Genomic DNA, 25,974 nt, shown 5'->3' with positions numbered 1-25,974 from the left:
GTAATGTAGTTCTTTCAGTATCTGATGACAACATGGATTCCAGCAAATCAGCGACATTTAGAAGCTCCGACATGTGTAATACTTCTTCTGAAGTGGTGCCTGGTTGCTTCTTGGTTGGCAAGTAGTATATATGATTTAAAGGGGGAATAATTTCAGATGAAAATTTCAACCAAATACTTTTTAAGCATATCCAATGGCGTTACTCCAAGAGATTTAGGAAAATTCAATAAATGTAGGTTAAACCTATTATAGTTTTCTAATTGTTCAATTTTTCTGTTTAGGAAACATTTGTCTTTTAACATCTCATTAGTTAGTTGTTGTAAATCTTGAATTTTGTTAACTTTTTTTTAATTTCCAAAGTAAAATCTTCTTTAGTGTTGGCCAATGATTTCCCCATATTATCAATAGTACTTACAAGATTGGCCAGTTCCTGAGAGGAACCAGCAACCATTAGGTTCAATCTCTCGAGAGCGTCCCATATGTTCTCAAGAGTCACCACTGCAAGTCTTCCACTTCCTGAGCCGGCTGTCCTGCCAGTTCCCAGAGCTCCCTGCTCAATCTAAGCTCTCGCGGTCACTGCCCCTTCAAACGGGGTTACCCCTGATGCTTCCTCCAGACAGGAGTCTCCCGGACACTGCCACTAACAGAGGAGAGTGTAGTGTGGAACAGTCTCTGGAGGGAAGAGAGAAACCTCCATCCCAAAATTGCCAGCTGCTCCTCTCCCCGGAGATAGTTCAGGCCCTCCCGCAGCTTGGGACTCATTGGTGGCAGGAGCGAACTCCCAAATCGAACGCTGATTCGGGGTGGATGTCTTCGCCATGGAGGAGTCAGGGCGAATAGCACCCTTTCTCTTGGTATGCGGCATCAGGTATCTTTCTCAAGAAATATGATGTGGAGGTCCAGATGAAAATGCTGCCACCTAAATTGCTGCCCCTGTGGCATCATTTTCATTTCATTTTCATTGCTGCCCCTGTGGCATCATTTGTCTTATGAGTTGCTTTCTACAATATGATATGGAACATTGTTTATTTATGCCATTTGATTTACCTTGAATGCAAGAGTCAGAAGAAAAATAAAAGAAAACCTTTTTGTTTTGAAACCAGAGACTGCAGTGTATTATTGTGGGTGAGGCTTGCTTAGCCACTCCAGTGAACCGCTCAGCCAGTCGGTTTGTGTGGGTCAGGATAGCGTATTGGCACACTATTCCCTGCTACAATATATAGTATCACATCATACATTGAGTTTACCTTGTTGGGCAGACTGGATGGACTGTACAGGTCTTCCTCTGCCATCATATATTGTTATTACTATGTTACCTTATTTTCCATTTATATTTAATTTGTAATATACTGTTTGAAATATGCCAGTTTTTGAAATTTGCATATTTTCCACAGTACAGGGGAACAAACAACTCTATTTCTCTTTCTGTGGTGTTGCATTGTGTGCTGAACACTCCATTTTTCTGTGCCTTGTTTCAAATATCCAAGGAGATCTAGCCCACCCTTACACATCCCCACCCCCACTCAGATGCCTTGCCCTTACTACCATACAATCCCTAATTTCAGATCGACTCTACTTCCATCATCCCAATGTCTTTACCCAGTCAAAAAGACCACATACTCCCATCCAAATAATCTTAAACCTGAAAGCCTCTCTTGTAACAAAGCCACTGCATCAGTTTTATTCCTTCTCTCTCATGCCCCTTGGCTCATTTCATGTCTCATCTGCCACCTTGTATTCTTCATTCCTGTGCCTCCATATGTCACCAGAAAAAAAAAAGACAAAATTGAAACATCCAGGTTTTACTTCCATTGAAAGCCTACCTGTCTCTCCCTTTTATTTTATTTATCCAATGAGTGGGCAGAAAAGTGAGAATCTGGGGATGGGAAGGTGCTCTCAGGCCTTCTCCTGCTTTGCATTTACAGAAAATGGACCAAGGTCCCTTACTTCTGGTGAGGTTTGCAGCAGTGATTGTGGCCACAAGGGAGGGAGTAGGAGCCGTTGTTTCTGGGCCCAGGCTAGCAGCACTGACTGCAATTATAGAGAAGGGAGCATGATGTGGAACTTATAGCCTGGGGTAATGGCAGTAGAGATTGTGATGGGAAGTAGTGGTGGTGATTGCGATTCGGAGGGAGATGAAAAGCAGAACTGCAAAATTAGTAGCCTGGATTGGAGAAACAGAAATAGGGCTATTACCCCAGTGACTCTTTTTCCTTTGCACCTCTTCTGCCTCTACAATCTATGACATTCTCCTTCCTTTTGTGGGATCTGTTGTCAGATTTTGCCGATGAACTCTAGAATAGCTTACTCCAGATCTGTGTGGAAGAAAGAGTATACACAGAGAAAGGGGACTTGCAAGTTAGAAATCAAATTAAAAATTCAGAGCGACAGTACTTTGGAGTACCTCCTTACAGCTGCGTAGACTGTCTTACGTCACTGGAGCGTGAGATGCGCCGAGTGACTCACAAGCTACTCTGAATGTACCATTCTCTTCTCCACCCCCTCTTGTCTTCGCGAAAAGCTGCGAATACTCTCTTAGACCTCACGGGCCCCCATAGTGCCGTCCCTCCCGTTTCCAACATGGCCGCTTTGCGGCTCGGAGACTTGTGAACTTTTTTGTTTGTTTTGCTCTGCAACGGTCCAACGCATAGGCATACCAACCTTTCTGTTTTCTTCTCTGGCGAGTGTTAGAAGGAAGGCGAAGCTGTCAGGATCCCGTACTATCTGAAACCTATTGGATGTTTTCTGAGTTACTGGTGGTTGACTGCTTTGTGTTGCACGGATGAGAAGGTGGTGGTACTTGCAGTCAACGTCCTCCTTCCATCGAAGAGCCACTGGAGCGGTGCTGCAGTAGGTAAGAGGAAGAAAGGACAGGGTTTGGAATCGGTGCTGCTCCGCGCGTTCTCGTTTGCGCGTCGAGGGAGTAAAACGCCTGCATTACCCATGATAGTGTTTCTTAATGAGTCGCAATGGGCGCACATGCGCACTCTAGTTGCTTCCACCGGCACCCTTCCCTTGGCAAATAAATGAGCCGAGCCGCTGACCTGGGAGCTCGTGGAGGGCGGAGGAAGAAGAAAGTTTCTGGGATACTGCGACGCGCCTTGCAGTAGGAAAGGAGGCCGGTGAGCGCTGGAGAGCAATGCGCTGCGGCCGAACTGCGGCTCCTTGTGCTGAGGTATTTCGCGAGGGTTCATTTTATGCATGTCTTTTTTGTTGTTGTTGTTCAAGTGTTTATATTAAATTACTTTGTAAAGTCTCAAGTTATGCAGTTGTTCGTGGATTTTGCAACCAAACTTCCATTTGCATTCGAGCTGGATGTGATGCGTTCATAATATGTACGAGCTTTAAGAAGGCTTTACGCTTGGAGAGGGGAGGGCGGATTTCGTGCTGCAAAAACAAACACAAATCTCGTATCACCATATGCCAAAAGGGAGGTGTGTGCACCGAAGGGATCAAGCTGGGTTTACTGCGCTGTGGGGCTGCAGAAAGCTGAACTCCTTTCTCGCTTCGCTGCTCTGCAGATTATGGCAGCGCTTAGAGTCGCCGCCTTTGCCCAGCTGTTCGATGGACTCTCCTTTTTCTCCTGTGGTTTAGGCTTATTGAAACTTTTGGGTGCGTCTGGCAATTGTTGTGAAATAGCAATTTGATGCAGAAAAGGGGAGGGGGAGAGAGGCAGCGCCTCAGACCACCACAACGGGAGGCGGTCATGCATTGGGTGTGGGAGGGGAATTGCAATTGTAGGAGAAATATTCTTAAATAAGCCTTGGAAGATGGAAAAAAAAATAGAGAGCGAAAGAATGAGGAGGGAGAGGTGTTTGATTACCTGCTGTCATTTTTTATGACTTGGTGAGGACCGAAAAATACTGTCTCATTTCCAGGAAGGTTGCTGCGAACTCGCTCTTGATTTAGGGGCTTTTTGCTAAGGAGATTATGCTGGGATTAAGTAAAGTTGGGAGGGGGAGCAGAGAGTTACCCTTGGAGCAATATCTTCATCATTGATTCTCCTAGTGCGGATGCAGTAGTCCTGCATGCTTTGAAAATCTGGCATCGTTTTGATGATGTGCAATAGAAAAACAGATCTGTAAATGATGAGGAGTGTAAGAGAGGCGGCCTGCCTCGTCACTAATTCTCTGATGCGAAGAACAGATTTGCATAACGAAAGTAGAAGGAGCTTCTGCAGAAGAGTTCAGGTGTACTAAAATAGTGTTGCTTTTTAGATATAGCCTGCTTAGAATTCGTAGAGTGTCTGATGTTTTATGGTTCAAATCCACTTTACTGTGAAAAGAAAGATGTGAATGTAGATTCTACTAAATTGCAGAGTAATGTTTACAAAAAACAGAAGCTTGCTATTTAGTTTGCTTATTAATCTATTGAAAGGCTTTTATTTTGACCTCATTCTTCATTTTATCTCCTTTCTGAATTCACTTTCTAGTTGGGCATGCATTCTAAATTAACTTTTTAAAATCTCTGTCCAGTATCTGGAGACTTCATAAGCTGTAGTGCCTCAGCTGATAAGAAATTTCAATGGTAGGAGCAGTTAAATGTTCTGTCTTGGGAATTAAATACAGATCAAAAAGCTACTAGTTAATTTTTTTTTCTAGCAGTTTAACTATTGCAAAGATTTAAATTTTTTTTAGCATTGCCTCTGTCAGTGCAGCTCTCTTGTCTTTTAACTTGTGGAATGCTCTTTTTTGGAGTGTTCCATAAAATACTATCCATTGTTTTATACTGTCCATTGTAAAGTAGTACGGGCAGACAGTTACCTAGTCTAGGATGCCCAAGACATCTCAAAAGGCAGACCAACTTAAATGGCTTGGATTGTGTTGCAAGAAGAATCTTTCTCAGTCTTCACAGTCTGGTATTTTGAGTTTTATACTGTATTCCCAAAGATGGCCTTTCCATAAAGGGAGAGTGCATATATGCTTCCTGTTTTTGGACTGTTTCTGACCTTTGGAACTGGGCTTGCTAGGACAGCAGATGCATGTCTTACCTGGGTGTGGGCAGATGCCTGTGGAAACTATTCACAGCATATGGAAATGAAATGTGCGAATGAGTTGGGGAGTTGCCCAAAAAGCTGTCTGCTCTAAATGGCATGGAGTCTTTAATGATAATATTTATAATGCAGAGATTGAAGGGAGAGGTAGTGCTCTGTCATGCCCTGGGTTTCCATGGTGTGCAGCACAAGTTTTGTGATCATGGTATTCCGATGTCTGACCTTGTAAAGGGACATGCAGGGTATAAATGTTTTACAGTTATGCCAAGGGTAAGTCATACATTCCTTTTGTACATTTTGTGAAACTTTCAGATGGGGGTGGGAATTATTCATAGCAACACCTAGGGAATCTAAAACACCAGCCCATCTGTTCTGAATCATGCCAACACAGGGGTATAGATAATTCCACTGCGGGCTGTATAATCTAGTTAGATATACAGTTTCTATAATATGTTGTTTTATTACATTCTTAGTTTATTATTTCCTCTGTGTGTAGATGTGCTATTGGTGCATGCTCCCTGAATCTGCACGCATTATTTCTTAACCCAGTAGATGGCCCCAGTTGAAATGATTTAGGTCTTGACTATTTCTCCAGTGCCTGACAAAATCCTGCTGGTTAGTGTTGCATGTCTCCTTGTTTGTTTACTGTATTTTTCGCTCCATAAGACGCACCCTAGATTTAGAGGAGGAAAACAAGAAAAAAACATTCTGAACCAAATTCTCTCTGCCAGGTTCTGCACTCAACCCCACACTCCTTGCCAGGCTCTGTACCCTGTCCCCCTTCTGGTAGTCTAGTGGTAGGCTGGCATAGGGCGGGCTAGGACAGGGCCAGACGTCAAGGCAGATGACTTTTTAAAATATGCAATGTCGCATCAGTAACAACTAAAGAAAAATATACAAATATAGTGCAAAATATAGACAGCAGATATAAATTCTCAAAACTGATACATTTTGATCAATAAATTGAAAATAAAATCATTTTTCTTACCTTTATTGTCTGGTGTTTCTTTCTTCCTTCCTCAGGCCCAACAATTGTCCCTCCTAACTGTGTCCCCCTCAATGTCTTCCAGCCTTTGTCCTCTTCCTCCCCTCCTCCTCCTCCGGTTGTCTGGAGATTTCTTTCTTTCCTTCCTCAGGCCCAATTGTCCCTCCCTCCCTCCTATTCTCCTCACTGCCTTCAAGCCTCTGTCCTCTTCTGCCCCCCCCCCCCCGGATTTAATTACCTCCCGCTGCTGCTGCTGTGAGGACACATACTTCTTAGATTCCTTAGACCCAGCCTGTCACCTATTAACCTCATTCTTTGCCCTCTCACTTTAGAGTTTTCTTTGAATTGAAAGAGGCTTGCCTTATATGTATTTATGCCACAGAGATATTTAAATGTCTCTCTCATAACTCCCCTCTCCCGTCTTTCCTCCAAAATATACATATTGAGATCTTTAAGTATGTCCCTGTATGTTTTATGACATAGACAAAGACCTCAGATTACTACAGACCTTGTAGTTTGATGTTTATCCAATAAATTGGTGTTTCTCAATCTAGTCCTCAAGGCACACCCAGCCATTCTGGTTTTTAGCCGTTCTTTAGATATATTAAGGGGAAACGACCCGTGAGGGAAGTGGTGGGGCCGTTGAATGACCATGGAATAAAGGGAGTGCTAAAAGAGGTCAAAAATTGCCGACAAACTGAAAACATTTTTTTTGCATCTGTATTTACCGAAGAGGATATACACAGCATACCCGGAACCCATCAGGCTATATGCTGGAAACGAAGATGGGAAACTGACAGGGTTGACGGTCAGTTTAGAAAAGGTATGCAAGCAGATTGATAGGCCTAATAGCGACAAATCCCCAGGACCGGATGGCATCCATCCGAGGGTCATCAAGGAATTGAAAGGGACTATAGCTGAACTGCTTCAGCTAATAACCAATCTGTCGATCAAATCGGGAAAGATTCCGGAAGACTGGAAAGTTGTGAATGTTACGCCGATCTTCAAAAAAGGTTCGAGGGGAGACCCGGGAAACTATAGACTGGTGAGTCTGACCTCAGTACCAGGAAAGATGGTAGAGGCGCTGATAAAGGACCGCATTATTGATCACCTTGATGGACACGATCTGATGAGGACCAGCCAGCACGGTTTCAGTAAAGGCAGATCTTGCCAGACAAACTTGCTGCACTTCTTCGAGGGAGTAAACAGGCGGCTAGACAAGGGCGACCCGGTTGACATTGTATATCTGGATTTTCAGAAGGCATTTGACAAAGTTCCAGATAACGACTACTTCGGAAAATTGCATGCCATGGAATCGTGGGTGAAATACTCATGTGGATTAAAAACTGGCTGAAACATAGGAAACAGAGTGGTGGTAAATGGACAATTCGCAGACTGGAAGAGTGTCACCAGCAGGGTGCCGCAGGGCTCAGTGCTTGGACTTGTGCTCTTTAACATCTTTATAAACGATCTGGACATTGGTACAATGAGCGAGGTGATTAAATTTGCAGATGATAACGAAGTTATATAGAGTAGTGAAGACAGGGGGATTGCGAAGATCTGCAACATGACATAATCAAGCTCGAGAAATGGGCATCAACATGGCAAAAGAGGTTCAATGTGGATAAATGCAAAGTGATGTATGTCGGGAACAAAAATCCCATGCACAAATACAGGATGTCCGGCGCAGTACTTGGAGAGACCTCCCAGGAAAGGGACTTGGTAGTTCTGATCGACAAGTCCATGAAGCCATCTGCACAATGTGCTATGGCAGCAAAAAGGCGAACAGAATGCTAGGAATGATCAAGAAGGGGATCACGAACAGATCCGAGAAGGTTATGGTGTTGTACCGGGCCATGGTGCGCTCTCTCCTAGAGTACTGCGTCCAGCATTGGCCACTGTACATGAAGAAGGACACGGTACTACTCGAAAGGGTCCAGAGAAGGGTGATTAAAATGGTTAAGGGGATGGTGGAGTTGCCGTACAGCGAGAGATTAGAGAAACTGGGCCTCTTCTCCAGAGGGGACATGATCGAAACATTCAAGATAATGAAGGGAATAGACTTAGTAGAGAAAGACAGACTGTTCACCCTCTCCAAGGTAGGGAGAACCAGAGGACACTCTCTAAAGTTGAAAGGGGATAGATTCCATATAAACATAAGGAAATTCTTCACCCAGAGAGTGGTAGAAAACTGGAACGCTTTTCCGCAGTCTGTTATAGGGGAAAACAACCTCCAGGGTTTCAAGACAAAGTTGGACAAGCTCATGTTAAACTGGTGAGACTGGACTCATTTGGAGCACTGGTCTTGACCTTGGGGCTGCCGTGTGAGCGGACTGCTGGGCAAGATGGACCATTGGTCTGACCCAGCAACAGCAATTCTTGTGTTCTTTTTAGAATATCCACAATGAATATGCATAAAAGATTTCCACGCACTTTCTCCTTGGCATTCAGATCTATCTTGTGCTTTTTATTGTCGATATCCAGGTGCCTCAAGGACTGGGTTGAGAAACACTGCAGTAAGGACTATAATAATTATTTATTTCATTTATTTTGCCCAGCTAATTCTGTGCATCCTGTCCTTGTATCCATAGCTCATACAAGGGAGAATGCTAGTGACCTTAAGCACCACTATGCCATATCCCTGTTTGGGTGATGGCTTGTAGTTGTGGCTGTACCTGATTTCTTCTCCAATTATATTAACATAGATTTTGCTTGCAGACCTGTTGTCAATATTTAATGTGTACTTACATATTCCCTTACTCCTGGCATAATTCTGTTAAGAGTGCATAATGCAGAATTACACAGTTGAGTAGAATCTTGACCATGTCGGCATCTTCGAGTCTTGGTGTTGGTAGCAGTTCCCACATGCCTGCCACTAACCCGGAAGTCTATCCGCGGCAGAAGAGAGGCTTCTGGGATAGCAGCAGGCAGCTTTTGAGAGTCGCTGCCAATACCACAACCCGAAGAAGCAAACCTTAGAGTAGAAGGGGTAAGAGGAAGATAGGTAGGTAGCTTGGAGGAGAGAAGTGAGAGGAAGGAAAGTTTGTGGCACGGGGGGATAGAGAGATATGACATGGGGCACAAGGAAGGGAGAGAGAGGTCAGCCTTACTTTGCTGAATGCTAGCTATCAGCATTTTCTGTTGGCCTAACCGGTGTGTTAGCAAAGTCATCTGGGATATTAATCTGATTGGGAGTGTTGGTGCAGTTAGACCAAAGGCTCCTGACCAGCCTTAGAATGCCACTAAATGACTTCTAAAATCCCAGTACTTGAGGTTAACTATGAATCTTGGCAAAGTGCTGGGAAGGATCCAACACAGCCCTTGAGTTTCATCCTAAATGCAATTTTAATTAGGTGTCAATGGTTCTTTTTTTTTATTCTTTTATTCATTTGTTACAACTTAAATAACAAACATAAGGAATATCCATCTCAACAATACCATAATTCTCATCAAAAATAAAGTACAAGGAAAAATTATATATCTGTGATCTAATCCAGTGGTTCCCAACCCTGTCGTGGAGGACCAACAGGCCAATCGGGTTTTCAGGCTAGCCCTAATGAATATGCATGGAGCAGATTTGCATGCCTCTCACTTCCATTATATGCAAATCTCTCTCATGCATGTCCATTAGGGCTAGCCTGAAAACCCGATTGGCCTGGTGATCCTCCACGACAGAGTTGGGAACCACTGATCTAGTCCACATCATTCAGACCGCTAGTGCTGCTGCTAGGAAACTAAATAACTAAACCAGGTATTTAACATGTGGCAGGAAAACAAACATGTGGCACACTTTTTAAATGTCAACTAAACATCCTCCCAAACTTGTAAAGGTAAATTAAGAAACTACAGTGGAACTCTGGTTTATGAGCATAATTCATTCCAGAAGCATACTCATAAACCAAAGTGCTCATATCAAAGCAAGTTTCCCCACAGGAAGTAAGGGAAACTCACTTGATTCATTCTATCCCCCCCCTCCCCGAGGCCAACAGAGCTGCTTCAGGAAACTGGACTTCTGTCAGACTTATTTAATTTTCTCTTTTCCCCCAGTTTATGAATTATTTTAAATGTTATTCCATTGTTTTTACCCCTATTGTTTTTATTTTATTAACTGATTTCTATTATTTAATGATTCCTCCCTTCTATTCTTTTTTACATATTCCTTTAATTCATTTAGATATCATTTACATAGATTACATTACATTACATTAGAGATTTCTATTCCGCCATTACCTTGCGGTTCAAGGCGGATTACAAAAGATTTATGAACGGGGGGTTTCAATGGAAGAACATTTGTCATTTCTAGAGTGGTAAAGAGTAGATCATTTGTCATTTCTAGAGTGGTAAAGAGTAGATCATTTGTCATTTCTAGAGTGGTAAAGAGTAGGTAAAGTTTTATGAATGGAGGGTAACAAAGGAAGATCATTTGTCATTTCTCGGGTTGTACAGAGGTCAGGTAGTTTCAGTGTGGTGGGAGGAAGGACGGTGTAAGTGATGTTAGGACTGTTTCAGGAATTTCTTGAAGAGTATAGTTTTTATTTCTTTTCTGAACATCTTGTAGTTTGGGGTGGTTATCAGTAGGTTGGAGATCTGGTTATCTAGTTTTGCGGCTTAAGTGGCTAGGAGGCCATCGTATAGTTTTGTCCGTTTTACTTCTTTGATCGGGAGGTATGTGAATGGGGAGTGCGTTTTTCTATGTCTGGTTGAGGTGGCTTGGATGAGGCGATTGTTCAGGTAGGATGGGCTGTCTCCATTTAGGGTATTAAATAACATGCAGTAGAATTTAAATAGTATTCTTTCTTGGATTGGTAGCCAGTGTGAGTTGATATATACTTCTGTGATATGGTCATGTTTCCTCAATGAGTAGATGAGTCTCAGAGCTGTATTTTGGATTGTTTGTAGTTGTTTGGTCATAGTAGCAAGTCAGGGGAGGTAGAGGATGTTGCAGTAGTCTAGCAGACCTAGGATTAGAGATTGCACTATAAACTGGAATTGTGTTCTTTCAAAGAATTTCCGGACTTGTCTCAGGTTTCTCATGACTGCGAAGGATTTCTGTATTGTTTTATTTATTTGCAGTTGCATGGTACAGCATCTGTCTATTGTCATTCCTAGTAGTTTTATGGTGGTTTGGATGGGATAGTTGATTGAGTTTGAGTTGAGTTCTATATTGGTTATGGTAGGGACTTTGCTATTTTCGAGGAGGATGAATTTAGTTTTGTCTGGGTTGAGTTTCAGTTTGTGATCTTTCATCCAAGTCGTAACTGTTTCTAGTGTTCGGTGTAGTATATTTGTCATGGTGGTCTTTGGCTGATCAAAAAGTATGAAAATGGTAATGTCATCCGCATAACTATAGGTGGTTATGCCTAGATTATCCAGGTATGTTCCGAGAGGCAGTGTATAGGTTGAAGAGAGTAGGGGATAGTGGGGATCCATATGGTGCGCTGCAGGGGTTTGACCAAGGTTCAGATTTTTCTTTGTCTGATTTTACTCTGTATGTTCTGGATTTTAGGAAGCCTTCAAACCAAGAATATACTTTATCTGAGATACTTATTGCATCCAAGATTTGCAGGAGGATGTTATGGTCTACTAGGTCAAATGCTGCGGTCAGGTCTAGTTGTATGAGAAGCACTTTTTTCCTGTGTTACAGTGTTGTCTGGCTGTGTCAATAAGGGAACCTAGTAATGTCTCTGTGCTGAAGTTGGTTCTGAAGCCAGATTGCATGGGGTGGAGTATGTTATGGTCTTCTAGATAGTTGATGAGGAGTTTGTCTACTAGACCTTCTGTAAGTTTGACATATAGCGGTATTGAGGTCTGTAGTTGGAAGGTTGCTCTGTTGGTCCTTTTGGGTCTTTTTGGATTAGGGTGGTGATGATTTTGCTGAAGTCAGTAGGGAAAATGCTGTCTGTGAGCATGGTTTGTATCCATTGTAGAAGTAGAGTACGGAATTTTGCACTGGAGGTAGTAAGGAGATATGATGGGCAGTGGTTGAGGTCACAGGAGGCGTTGCTGTATTTTTTTGTAGAGTTTATTGAGTTCGGACCATTGTATGTTAGGGAATTGAGACCATGTTCTGTCTGCTGCAGTTGATTCTTTTTCTGTGGGGTGAATTGTAAGTTTGTTTAGGTGAGATGGGGTAAAATTGAGGGTGGCTCTGGCGTTTGTAATTTTGTTCTTGAAGTGATCTGCTAAGAGGGTGGCTAAGGGGGGTGGGGTATTGTTACTGGTCATACAGGGTTTGGTGTCTGTTAGATATTTTAATATTTGGAATAGTTTTTTGGTATCTTGGTTTTCTGTGCCTATTAGATTGGTGTAGATGGTGCTTCAATCTGTAAAGTTAGGAATTTATATGAAATATTCTACATGCTTCTTTCCTCTCCACTCCTTCCTGCACTCCATAGTCCTCCCTACCCTCTTCTAACTCCTTCCTCTGTAATGTCGCCTAGAGCTTGTATATGTATGTGTGACGTACAAATGGAATAAATAAAATAAAGGGATTGTTAACAAGACTAAGAATATTATAATGCACCTGTATCGCTCCATGGTGTGACCTCATCTGGAGTATTGTGTTCAATTCTGGTCTCCTTATCTCAAGAAAGATATAGCGGCGCTAGAAAAGGTTCAAAGAAGGGTGACCAAGATAATAAAGGGGATGTAACTCCTCTTGTATGAGAAAAGACTAAGGTTATGGTTCTTCAGCTTGGAAAAGAGATGGCTGAGGGGAGATATGATTGAAGTCTATAAAATACTGAGTGGCATAGAACAGGTACAAGTGGATTGATTTTTCACTCCGTCAAAAATTATAAAGGCTAGGGGACACTCGATGAAGGTACAGGGAAATACTTTTAAAACCAATAGGAGGAAATATTTTTTTTTTTCATTCAGAGAATAGTTAAGCTCTGGAATACATTGCCAGAGGATGTGGTAAGAGCGGATGGTGTAGCTGGTTTTAAGAAAGGTTTGGACAATTTCTTGGAGGAAAAGTCCATAGTCTGTTATTGAGAAAGACATGGGGGGGGAGCCACTGCTTGCCCTGGATCTATATTTCCCTAGCAACAGCAGCAGATGAATCCAGAGACCAATGGGATAGCTCACATCTACCAGCAGGCGGAGATAGAGAAACTGATTAACAGGTGGTCCTATTGGCTGGCACTCCTCCTGTTTATCTAGTATTCTCTATCTCCCAGCAGGAAAATGTCGCTATTCAACTAGCTCCTGAATTCTGGCTGTGGCTGGAACTTTATTTTCTCCTGTTGAGGTTTCTCTTCAGCGAGACTGCCATTCTGTTTCTCCTGTTGAGGTTTCTCCTCAGTGAGCTGGCAATGCTATTTCTCCTGTTGAGATTTTCTCTTCAGTGAGACAGGGGTGTCCGGCTGAACGATGCCGGCTTTAGAGGTTACACTTGGGCCCCCCCTTGTCCCTGCCTCACCCTCCCTCCATTGCTAGAGGGTCTGACTGGGTTTCAATTTTTTTCTTCTTTCCCTTCTCTGTAAAAAAAAAAAAAAAAGAGACCACAGTTATTACATTCTGGCTTCAACCGGCCCTAACAACAAGCTTGTAAGTATGTCTGGCTTTTACGGTTGTTTGAACTTCAGGTTCTGTTTGGGAGTCTTAGTACTGTGGGTTCGGTCATCATACATTTAAGGTATGGATATTTTATTGAGGCTAAGTTTTTATGACTAGAAATCTGTGGAGGGAGTCGGGACTTCCCGCCCTTTGCATGCACGCGCTTGGTTTCCTTGTTGGTTACAGCGTGGCAGTAGCGATGCGATTTCATGCTCGTACTTATTCTCATTGTTGGGTTTCAGTGCAGCAGTAGTCCTGTTTATTCTGAGGCTCTCTTTCATCAGTGTTTGTCACGGCCATGTGCAGCTGATTGTGCAGGTGCTGGTTTATAGCAGCGCGCATGAGATGGGACATGTTTTTTCCGGCGCTGTGGGCCGTTTTTCTGGTTATTCCCCGAGTCTGATTTTCTTTCTATGCAAGCCGCGGCAGGGTAAATTTTGCGGGGCTCGAATCCGACTATGTTTCTAGGAGCGTTGATGCAGCGGCCACGTGTCAGCGAGAATCAGGCGTGCGCATGGGTTTCCGGTGATGGCGGGAGAGCTGCAGCGTTCCGGTAGTTTGTTTCCAGCTGACTTTGGTCAGGGTATGCCGGGGCTTCTCTCCTTTCCGGTTCAGACAAGTTGTATGTGTTTCACCAGCTTTGGGACAAGCTTGGGCAGCTTTATATGTCTATGTCTGTGTTCCTGCTGTACTCCCTTGAAGGAAGCTACTTGTTTAATCAGACTCTGGGGTTATCACTCAAGGGGTTTACCAGAGAGACTCTGACCTGTGCTAGGTCACCCAGTCTCGGTTTGTCTCCGGACTGGGGCGACATACGGCAACTCACGGCACAGTGAGATCAGCAGTAAGATAGTATTTCACACAGGTATCTCATTGTCTCTCTTGGGGTCCCTGCAGATTGAGCCTTTCTGTTGGTAACTGTCCTTATTTGGGCCTCTGTGCGGAGCTGCATGTGTCTAGTAGTGGCACAGGATATATATGCCTAAAGGTAGTACAAACAGTTTCCAAGTTCGGGCTGTCTCTATGGGCATAATAACACTGCACATCTTCCTGCGACCAGGACTCTCTTTCTCTATTTCTGAGGGGGCCTGGACTTCAGATTTTCATGCTTATCACGCTGGTTTCTCCTGTCACCATTTTCTCATGGCACATGCTAGACGGGCCCCCCGACCAGACAGGAAGGGCTGTACAGCTCCTTTTACCAGGAGCCAGTTACCTATTCTATCAAACCCGCGGAGGATCACGCGCTATGTGGCTGTTAGCCTCATCCCTGAAGCTCTCATTAACGATGTGAGCTTTGTCTGATACCTGTAAGGATGCTGTTGTTTTCCACGGGGCGGTAGATACAGCATCTTGATTGAGTCTAGTACGTATTCACTTTAAAGGACATACATATTTCGCTCATGTTGCATGGGGCTAGTACTGTTTTCATGGTTCCAGTATATTCCTCTTTACATTGTGAAACTTGATTTTTCCTAGGAGAATCTTCTTGCAGATCCTACAGTCTCATCCTGCCATTCCCTGACCTTCTGCACTTCATTCTGAGGGGATCTTGACTTCTTCCAATGACTCTTCAGGCTTTCTCATGAGGGAGAAGACACTATAATGTCAGGTCAGAGGGCTGTGAAGATTTTTCAGGATGCTTGCATCTTTGCATTCTCCTCAGGTTTTCCAGTTCGTTCTTGGAGTCTCTATGTTTTGTGTTTCCCTTTTCAGTGTTACTGGTCCTCAGGACAGTTCTTGTAGTTCTTCGGGAACTAAGGGAAGTTGTTCCACTTACTGCATGGTGCCCGAGACGGGGGCATTGGGCAGGCTGGATCCCATTCTGTTGAATTAGTTTCTCGGGGTTACACATTTCTGCAGACAACCTGGGAGTATATTTACATTTTCTCTATGGACTCCGAATCAGCACTTGGTTTGCCTGCCTCTCTTGGAGCAGCGCTTTCGGTTTTGGCACATGCCATTTCATCTACCCAAGGCTTCACGAACGTTTTAGGTGATGTGGGCGGTGGTACCGTTTTGGCGCTACCAGGCAATTCATCTAATTTCTTCTTGACTGCCTGCTTGATTCGGATGACTTCCAGTCGGGCCATTTGACTGACACGAAAAGGGTGGTATCTTTTCCTCAGTTCTTTACACGTGCATCTTCGAATTTGCACAGCTCTCTTTTCTCCTGTACTATTTATAGGTATATCGGGGTAATGTTTTTATTCATATAGGAGAGACATGTGTTTCTTTCCGGAGACTGGGGCGTGGGGTCTCGGTCTCAGATTGGTATTCTTCTTCGCTTACCATGACCAAGAGTATGGGATTCTGTACAGTTTCTGGGATCCATATTGCTGACTCCACTGGGAACTTTGGCTTGCTTTCCCCTTCTTACGCTACAGCAGTCGCTTTTGTTCCGGTGGTTCCCGGTGGCTCAGCTCGATTTCTCTTTTCAAGGCATGCCTCGGTCTTTGCTGGACTAGCTCATGACCACCGACCATCCCGGGCTGTCAGGTTGGGGGGCTCGGTGGCTTCCATCCTCAGCTCCAGGATTCTGGTCTTCAGAGGCGACTCAGTACTTGTTCATTCTTCTACTCTTGAGCAGGGTCAGGCTACCTTTCTGGAGCTTCAGATCATTCTTCCAGATTGCCGCTGAGGGTCCTTTTGGTCAGTATTAGGATGGGGGTATTTCTCTACAGCTTGGGCAGTAGGTGTTGTACTCAGTTGGCAGGTGAAGTTGGTCTGCTTCAATGAGAGGACTCTCATCTTCGTCTTCTGTTGGCAGATCCTTTTATGGATCAGGATAAGAGTTTGGATAGACTTTCTATCGGCGGAATCTGAGCATGGCCCATTTCTTGTATGTTACAGTGTACAGCGCTGTGTACGCTCTGGAAAGTGTGCATGTTAGTAATAGTGTAATCTTCTGCATCCTGGATATTGAGATTTGTGGCTCAGACATTCTAGCTCCTTTTATGAACGTGAGATCTCCTTGATCTAGACCTCATGGTCTCGTCTCTCAATTCTAAGCTTCCTAGCTTCTTCGGCGGGCCCAGGGAGTGAGAGTTAGAGGGGGTAGCTGCATGGCTCCTTTCTCGCCTCTGCCTTCTCTTTTTAAGTGTTTTCCGCTGGCTGATTATGGCTTGGATTTGCCATCTCGAGCTCGCTTTCTGGGCACAGTATTTGTAGAATCTCTGGATTGGCGGCGCCATCCTTACTATGCGGATTTGATGAGTCTTTTGACAGCCGAACTAAGAAGTTTCCTGGTATCTCCGGCTTTGCTCGCCTAGGGTCCGATCAACATGGATATTTGTACTACTTTAGTATTACGACCTAGTTTTTTTAAAAATCTTGGCTGATGTGTAAGGGTTATGCGAAGCAGGTTGTTTCTTCTCTTATCCAGTTGCTACGGACGTCTTCTCCTGTGGCTTCTGCTTCCTTTTGGAGGTTTTTCCTTTCTTGGGTGCTTCTTAACGTTTGAACCACTCCAGAGTTCCTTTTTGGCACAAGTGTATTGCTGAGGGCTTAGCGTTCAATTCCCTTAAGCTTCTGGTGCCATTCTTGGCTTGTTACAAGGGCTAGGTATATTGCTCTTCGCTTACTTCTCAGCTTCATGTAGTTCAGTTCCTAAACAGAGTGCGGTATATTCATGCGCCTCCTAGAAAGCCCAGTTTGGAGTACAATCTTCACGTACTTCTTCTAAGTTTACCGAAGGCTTCATTTCATCCTTATCTTTTGGGACTCTAAAGGGCTGTGCTGTTGAACATGGGGTTTCTTGTGGCCATGGCTTCAGCTCTGCAGTTTTCTATGTTGCAGGCCTTGTGCAACGGAGATTCCTATTTCTCCTTGGGTTTTGGCTAGGTGCTAGGGACCTGGATTAGCCACTGTGAGAACGGGCTACTGTACTTGATGGACCATTGGTTTGACAAAGTTAGGGCTATTCTTATGCTAAATTGTCTGTTGTTGCTATAAGCATCTCTGTTTTCATTGATTTGGTTGTTCTGTGTCAAGATTTAGTTTTCCTTCATTTCATTATATAAAATAACAGGCTTCTCTGGAATATGCAGTCGAGCATGAAAAAAGATACTAAACTTTAATATTAAAAACATTAAAAAGACGCATGTGCCAGTAATAGAAACATTGGCTTAATGTGTAATTAACTCTTTGTGTATGTTTAATGATTTATAGTTATATGTTGAGCAACAAAAAAAGAAATCCAACCGAATCTGCAGAAAAACCACCAAAACAGGAAAACCAAACAAAAACTGCAGACAATGTATACGATGCAGACAATGCAGAATTTATTGTACCAAAGTTAAAATGCAGTAATAAAAAACCTTTTTACCAACCAAGGTTTTTTATTACTGCATTTTAACTTTGGTACAATAAATTCTGCATTGTCTGCAGTTTTTGTTTGGTTTTCCTTATATGTTGGCATATAGGGAATGCTAAAATGTGCATGTTTTTCAGATTTAGTTTGACAGTGTTTGATGTAATAGAGTAGGAGTTCTTCAGTCTTGCACACACATGAACTTAATTTTTTGGTGTCTGCTGCTTGTGTGTTGGAAGGTTTTGTTCTGCTTATTATGGTAGTACTAAGTGATGGCATAGGTTTCTGAGACATTGTTGCTCAATTCAGACGTCCTGAACTTCTTTTCTTCCAGTTCTTGTTTATTTTTCATAATTGATGGTTTTGGATAGTTGTATCTCTTGTTAAGGCATCAATATGGTTTTTGCCAGTCTGTACTTCACCATAACCTTCAGTGAGCATAGTGAATAATAGATATGCCCTGCTGTTCTTTTCAGGTCTATTAAAATGCTACCAAGCTATATTGAATAAAGGCCATGCTGTTAGGCATCAGTTGTGCAAGTCATCTTAATTTTACTTGGTATGAGTACATCTGTTGTTCCTTAGTAAATGGGGTAAATTAACATGCACAAAAGTTCAATATGTTAATTCTGGGTCTTCATTTGTACTGTGTAAAGAGGATCATGCTAAGGGCTATTTGCTTACCTAGATAAGAGGGACTGGAAGTCTTATCACATCATAATTTAAAGGCACTTGGAAAAGGTGCCCACAGCATTAATTTAAAAAAATCCATTTCAAATATTAACCTTTTTCGTTGTATTAAAACATGAGTCTTACTGGGTCAGACCAATGGTCCATCAAGCCAGTAGCCCATTCTCATGGTGGCCAATGTAGGTCACAAGTACCTGGCCAAAATCCAATCAGTAGTGTGGCCCGATTTCTGATTCGAATAGATTCACTGATTTACTTTGGGTGAATTGATTCGTTAAAAAAAAAAAAAAAAATCTGCCTGCCCTATTCGGTGACTGACCCTTCTCCCCGTGCCTTCAGATTGCAAGGGAACTTTTCTCCTTCTGGCACTGGTTTTTGGATTATATTTTTTCTAAACATACCCTCCTGCTGCTTGTTAGGCCTCTGCCTACACCAGGAACAGACCCTCGTTTACCTGCCAGGAGTAACTGAAACAGGTGATTTCTATGCGCTCCCTGCAGCCGTTTGTTCTGCCTTCACTGTGGCCTCTCGCTTCGGCCCCTGCTGTGGCCTGGATGTGGTGGAGATTATCACTCCTGTGCTCTGTCCTGCTAAGAGCCCAGGATGCGTCGGGATGAAATGCCGCCGGAATTTCAGCAACAGTGACAGTTCAGCGCTGCCTCCTTTTACTAAACCACGCTAGTGGTTTTTAGCGCCGGGAGCAGCACTGAATGTCCTGCGCTGATCCCGACACTCATAGGAATTCTGAGCGTTGGGAGCAGCGTGGAGCATTCAGCACGGTTCCTGGCGCTAAAAACTGCTAGCGCAGTTTAGTAAAAGGAGAAATAATTTGCTTATTTTTCTTCTTATGCTAAATACATGAGGAAGTCAAAACCCTCAGCAAATGAACAAAAGAGACCCACGGAGGTATTCTGGAAAACCTAATAAGTGCCATGAAAATTCCAGATTCTCAGCACATTGATCTTGATGACTATTATCTTTTTGTGGACACGTGGAAGCAAGAATGGGAGAAGGGTGTTCAAGTCCCAGCCAGTCTAGATATAATCCTGCAATTTTCTCTCCAGGTGATTGCTTGGAAAATTAAGGAAGTATTGCATTCTCAATCCAGAAAGTAACATTCATTGCTCCAGTCCAGAGCCTGCAGAATATGGCTACTTCAACATTTTGGAAATGGCAGAGAACACATGTCAGTATGACTTAGATGATATGGATATATTTGGGTTACAAGAACTCAATGATCAGCTTGCAGAAATGGGATATGGGGCAGTGGGTGAAAATATGATGTAGAAGACCATTGAGGTGTTGGAGCGGCAGTGCTATGAGAATATGAACCCTGCTATAGAGACTGAGGAAGGGCTAGGTGTAGAGTATGATGATGTGATCTGTGATGTATGTTGTTAACCTGACAGTGAGAAGGAACCAACATGATTTGATTAATGACCAAACAACAAAAGGTAGAAAAAAATAATTTTATTTTTATTTTGTGATTACAATATGTCAGATTTGAAATATGTATCCTGCCAGAGCTGGTGTTAGACCGCGAACATGAGCTAGTATTTAACAGAGAGAGTAAAAGTCTTTTTTGTTTGTTTATTTTGTTTACACCACAGTGCCAGTGTGGGTAGGAGAGGGCAAAGGGGGTGAAGAGGCTATAAAATAAACCCACCAGGATGTTTGAAAAAAAAATACCCAATTGGGCAGGAAAATCTAATCGGAAAAATTGATTCACTAGGCTGAATCGAAATTTTTTTTTCCTGAATCGGGCAGTACTACCAAGAAGTAGCAATATTCTATGCTACCGATCCAGGGCAAGCAGTGGCTGCCCCTACGTCTTTCTCAATAACAGACTTTGGACTTTTCCTCCAGGAAATTGTCCAAACCTTTCTTAAAACCAGCTACGCTATACGCTCTTACTACAACCTCTGGCAATGTGTTCTAGAGCTTAACTATCCTCTGAGTGAAAAATAAATTTCCTCCTATTGGTTTTAAAAGTATCTTCCTGTAATTTCGAGTGTCCCCATGTCTTTGTAACTTTTGAAGGACTGAAAAATCGATCCACTTGTACCCTTTCTACTCCACTCAGGATTTTGTAGACTTCAATCATATCTCCATCAGCTGTCTCTTTTCCAAGCTGAAGAGCCCTATCCTTTTTAGTCTTTCCTCATATGAGAGGAGTTCCATCCTCTTTATCATCTTGGTTGCTCTTCTTTGAATCTTTTCTAGCGCTGCTATATCTTTCTTGAGATAAGGAGACCAGAATTGAATGCAATACTCCAGATGGGGTTGCACCATGGCATTATTTATGGTTATATACTGCAATAAATGTTTTATCAATGTATGCAAAATGACATACTTAAAAACCACATAATAAAAATACAACAATTTACCGTATTTTTTTGCTTTATAAGACACACTTTTTTTTCCACCTGTAAGAACTGACAACAGCCATTCAGAAAGGGTGCGGGCCCAGGTTGGAATGCAGAAAGCACGCTCCTGCTGGCTGATACACTGCTGGACCACTAGGCTTAAGGGGCGTTTAAAAAGGTACTATGGTGGTGGTGGTGGGGTGTTTTAAAAAGGTACTGGGGGGGGGATTAAAAAATTACCAGGGATGGGAGAAGGAAAAAATTGTTAAGTCGACTGGGACGGATCCCTCCTGTCCCAGCCTACCACTAGACCATCGGAGGTGAAGGAGGTTGAGCAGGTGAAAGGGCAGTGGGACAGGGTGCAAAACCTAGCAAGGAAGGGAGGGGCAGGGTGCAGAGCCTGGCAGAGAGTGAGAGTGGCTGGGTACAGGGAGTGAGGGGGCTGGGTGCACAATTTGGTTCAGAATGTTTTTATTCTTGTTTTCCTCCTCTAAATCTAGGGGGTGTCTTATACTGCAGAAAATACGGTAAAACCCGATTGTAAAACTACAGAACTTTTATTCACTGCCTTATCTTGAGGAGATCCTTTTCCTCACCTTAATCTCCCCCAGCTTTATGATAGTGTTTGAGGAAAGTAAGGTGGTAAAAATGGAATAACTGAATTTACCATGAATGGATATAATGCTTATATAGTAAGACACACGCCTCACTTTTTTCCTTTTTCTTTAAATGTTTATAATTTTCAAATACCAAAACACATATAGCTTATCAAATTGTAATATGCACAGATTGTTTAGTCCAGTATTAAAACAGTTGGAACAGTGCACAATTTAACTACGGGTAAGAACATAAGCATTGCCATTTCTGGGTCAGACTAGGGGCCCATCCTGCCCAGCAGTCCGCTCATGCAGCGGCCCATCAGGTCCTTTCTTGAACCCTAATACCGTACCCTGTCCTATCACGCATTCCAGGCATCCACCACCCTTTGGGTGAAGAAGAACTTCCTAGCATTGGGTCTGAATCTGTCCCCTCTTAATTTTTCCATATGCCCTCTCATTCTTGTAGTTTCTGGAAGTTTGAAGAATCGGTCCCTCTCCACTTTCTCTATGCCCTTCATGATCTTGTAAGTCTCTATCATGTCACCTCTAAGTCTCCGCTTTTCCAGGGAAAAGAGCCCCAGTTTCTCTAATCTTTCAGCATATAAAAAGTTTTACATACCTCTTATCAATCACGTCACTCTTATCTGAACCCTCTCGAGTCTCGTCATATCCTTCTTAAGGTACGGCGACCAATATTGGACGCAGTACTCCAGATGCGGGCGCACCATTGTCCGATACAACAGCAGTAGGACCTCCTTTCGATTTTGTTGTAATTAATGCCTTTTTTGAAAATACCTAGCATTCTGTTTTCCTTCTTAGAGGCCGCTGTGCACTGTGCCCATGGCTTCATTGTGTTGTCCACTATTACCCCCAAGTCCTTTTCTTGGGTACTTTCACCCATTACCAGCCCTCCCATCGTATAGCTGTACTTAGAGTTTCTGTTCCCTACATGCAAGACTTTACATTTCTCTTCATTAAACTTCATCTGCCATATCATTGCCCACTCTTCTAGCTTATTCAGGTCCTTTTGTAATTCCTCGCAGTCCTCTTAGTCCACTAAATAGTTTGGTGTCGTCTGCGAATTTTATTACTTTGCACTTTGTCCCTGTTTCTAGATCGTTTATAAATAAAGCCACTCGTGACCCTCCTCCAGTCAGAGTAGTGGCCCTTTACTCCTACTCTTTGTTTCCATCTATGAACGTCTCCTTCCACCCCATGGTTCTTCAGTTTCCGTAGTAGGCGTTCATGGGGTACCTTGTCAAAGGCCTTTTGGAAATCCAAGTATATGATGTCTATGGGGTCCCCTTTGTCCATTTGTTTGTTAATTCCTTCGAAGAAGTGCAATAAGTTCATTAGGCACGATCTTCCCTTGCAGAAGCCGTGCTGGCTTGTTTTCATCAGTTTGTTTTTATCTAGATGTTCATCAATGCTTTCTTTTACCAGCGCTTCCCCGGGTCACCTCTCGATCCTTTTTTAAAGATGGGCTTAACATTAGCTATCCTCCAGTCCTCCGGGATCACGCCTGTTTTCAGGGATAGGTTACAAACCTGCTGTAGTAGTTCCGCTATTTCCTCCTTTAGTTCCTTCAAAACCCTAGGGTGGATTCCTTCCGGGCCCGGAGATTTGTCACTTTTTAATCTCTCTATCTGCTTATGTACGTCCTCGAGGCTTACCTCCACACCAATTATATAACAGAGGAGTTATAACACAGAACTAACAATCTGAAGTTGGTACATCTTTTGCTATGGTTGAAGAGCAGCTCTTATTCACTAAAACATCCTTTTTCTTTCTATAGAGGTCCTATGGTTTTCTGGAATGAGGTCAGGCAAGCTAGATGCAAAACAATCAGCTTTGGCATAAGATGAATATAATCCACTTTAGCAATCACAGGGGTTATAGATGGAATATTTCTATGCAGGAACCAAGGTGAGCCAACTTGATGTAAAGACACTTGCTATCAATTTTCATGTTTTGTATTGCATCCGTGGATATCTCACATTAAACAAGCAATGTTCTTTTGTTAGCGCCGTCAGCAGATGAATCCAGAGACTAGTGGAAAGCACACATCTACCAGCAGGTGGAGATAAAGAATTGATTCACAGGTGTATATCTTGGATGGAGTCCCTCATGCCAGCCAGTATGCTCCAGTAGGTTGGATAGTTGCTGTTCCGATAGTTCCTGGATCTCTGAGGCTCCTGTATGGAAGGCTGTTGCTCTTGCTGCTTCTGCTCCGGTTGAGCTTAGGGGTGTCGGCAGGTTTCAGTTCCGACTTTGGGGGAAACACCTGGGCCCTCCCAGGTCCCTTCCCCACCCTCACCGCACTTGAAGACAGTTTCCTGGTCTGGAGGGCTTCTTTCCCATAAGAAAACCCCCCCAAACCCTGCCATTTAGGCTTTGGACCAGGTTTGCCGGCACAGCGTTGGGGCTTTGTGCTGGAGTGGGCCTTTCGGGACAGGAGCATACGAGTTCCCCTGTATTTCCCTACCAGGAGGGGTAAGACATGGCAGTGGAGGCTGTGAAGCGTTGTTCGCGGTGCGGGAAGCACCGCTCTGTTTCGGGGCTGTGTTCAGCCGGGTGCACAGGAGACGCTGCAGCAGCTGTTTTTGCACTGGAAGGTGTGCCTCCTCCCCGTGCCAGAGACGTGCTCAGGGAGAAGAAGGCAGAACCGGATTTGGCCACGGCTTTGGAGATGTGGCTGAGCACATCAGCTGCGGCAGCAGGAGACGTGCTACCGCCGAGAGCGGAGGCACCAGAAGGACTTGCGGCCTTTGGTTCCCTCTCGCTGGAGTTTGTGCTTCTGCTGCACAAGGTGTTTTCACAGCAGAAGACAAGCCTGGACGGAGGAAGGGGGTTCTGTGAGGGTGGCCTAGCCCAGGGAGTGGCTTTTCAGCCACAATTGGGTCTCAAAGGGGCCAAGAGGCATAGGGTGCCCAAGGTCGAGGATTTGGCCTACCCAGAGAGTCGTCTACCTCTGTTCGGGGGGGGGGGGGGAGGGAGGAGGCCGGGGTGCTGGACATAGATGTAGAAGAGGCTGGTAGGAATGATCCCTCAGCACTACGCCTGTTTTATATGGAGAAACTGGCGATCTTCATTTCTAAAGTTATGGAATATCTGCACATTTCCCTGCCAGATACAGAGAGGGGGGGGGACGATATTCAATCCCCTTATGGCGAGCACTAGGCGGCCGCCTAAGACTTTTCCTGTGTATGAAGTCATGCAGGGGTTGATTTCTGAATAATGGACTATGCCCGAGTCTGGCCTCAAGGTGGCACGGACTAGGTGTTTATTGTATCCGGTAGCACTTGAGGAGCAGGATAAGTTTAAGCTGCCTAAGGTGGATGCCTTAGTAGCGGCAGTTACTAGGAAGACTACTCTGCCAATTGAGGGAGGTGTTACTCTGAAAGACCCTCAGGATAGGAAGATAGTCTCCCTAGGTTTCTCCCCCCCACATCCGCTCCTACCCATGAAAAAGGGCACACCCTAGACCTCATCCAGTTCCTCGACCTCACCGCTTATAAAACGTCTGCCGAAGACACCCGTTGGGAACACATCCCGTGGTCATACCATCTCCTAGGGGCCTTCTGCCTCCCCATCTTCATGTCTCATCTCGGATCCCCACCCCGATCCCCCAATTCTATTACCTTCCGGAAAAAAATTTTGAGCGATCTGTTCTGGACCAAATTCCTCAACCTCCTCCCCTCCATTCCCAAGCTTGCAGACTCTGAAAACAATTGGCACAACTGGATCGCCCTTTCCAAGTCCACCTACCACTCCCTCGCCCCCCAAACCACTAAATCCATCACCTATCCCCATAAAGCCCCTTGGTACCTTCCACTCCATAGAGACCTGAAACAAAAATGTCGAGCCTTAGAGCGAAAATGGAAAAAATCCAAATCCTCATCTGACAGACAGGCCTGGAGAGTCATTATCAAACTCTACAACTCAATATTAAAAAAAAGCAAGGAAGAACTTCTATGGAGACAAGATCTCCAAATCCAAAAACCAGAATGGCACATTGTTCAACATTTGGCGCTCCCTAACCACTAAAAATGACTCCACCCTTCTTCCCTCATCTCCTTCAGCCGAGGTCCTAGCAAAATTCTTCAACGATAAGATCTCTACCTTAAGGCGCTCCTTCCCGCCCGCAATCTCCTACAATTCTCTGGTGCCCCCCGAACCCAACCCCACCCTAGCTGCTCTCAACCCCATCCCTGCCGACAGATCCTGGACTGTCATCGAGCTCATATCTGATTCTCAGACCCTTAAACTCTGCCTCTAAGTTAAAATCATGCAACTGCATCCTGGACCCATTTCCCTCCTACCTATTTGAGAAAACCCCTGCACAGGCCATCACATCTCTTACCAAACTCATAAATTCTGCCCTATTATCAGGCCTATTCTCCACTGAAATGGGACACATCGCATTGACCCCTTTACTGAAAAAAGCTGACCTAGACCCCTCCATACCA

The 25,974-nt window shown here is 43.9% G+C and overlaps 1 protein-coding gene across 16 annotated transcripts in view; it reads left to right on the top strand.

The window, feature by feature from the left end:
• Nucleotides 1-2,484: 2,484 nt before the first annotated feature.
• The window catches only part of MAP3K4 (mitogen-activated protein kinase kinase kinase 4), a 462,673-nt gene continuing 439,183 nt past the window's right edge, over nt 2,485-25,974 (top strand). For 8 of the 16 annotated variants that reach the window (XM_033937732.1, XM_033937733.1, XM_033937731.1 and 5 more), the window contains exon 1: nt 2,884-3,175. The gene's annotated coding sequence lies outside the window, so the exon portion shown is untranslated. Of the gene's footprint in view, nt 2,855-2,883; nt 3,176-25,974 lie in introns of those variants that run through there. The other 8 variants (XM_033937735.1, XM_033937734.1, XM_033937737.1 and 5 more) reach the window with 2 other exon arrangements.

This window comes from Geotrypetes seraphini, chromosome 3 (assembly GCF_902459505.1).
Source record: "Geotrypetes seraphini chromosome 3, aGeoSer1.1, whole genome shotgun sequence".
NCBI classification, from domain to species: Eukaryota; Metazoa; Chordata; class Amphibia; order Gymnophiona; family Dermophiidae; genus Geotrypetes; species Geotrypetes seraphini.
The sequence above is the reverse complement of the archived record's forward strand: the minus strand, read 5'-3'. Positions and strand labels throughout refer to the sequence as shown.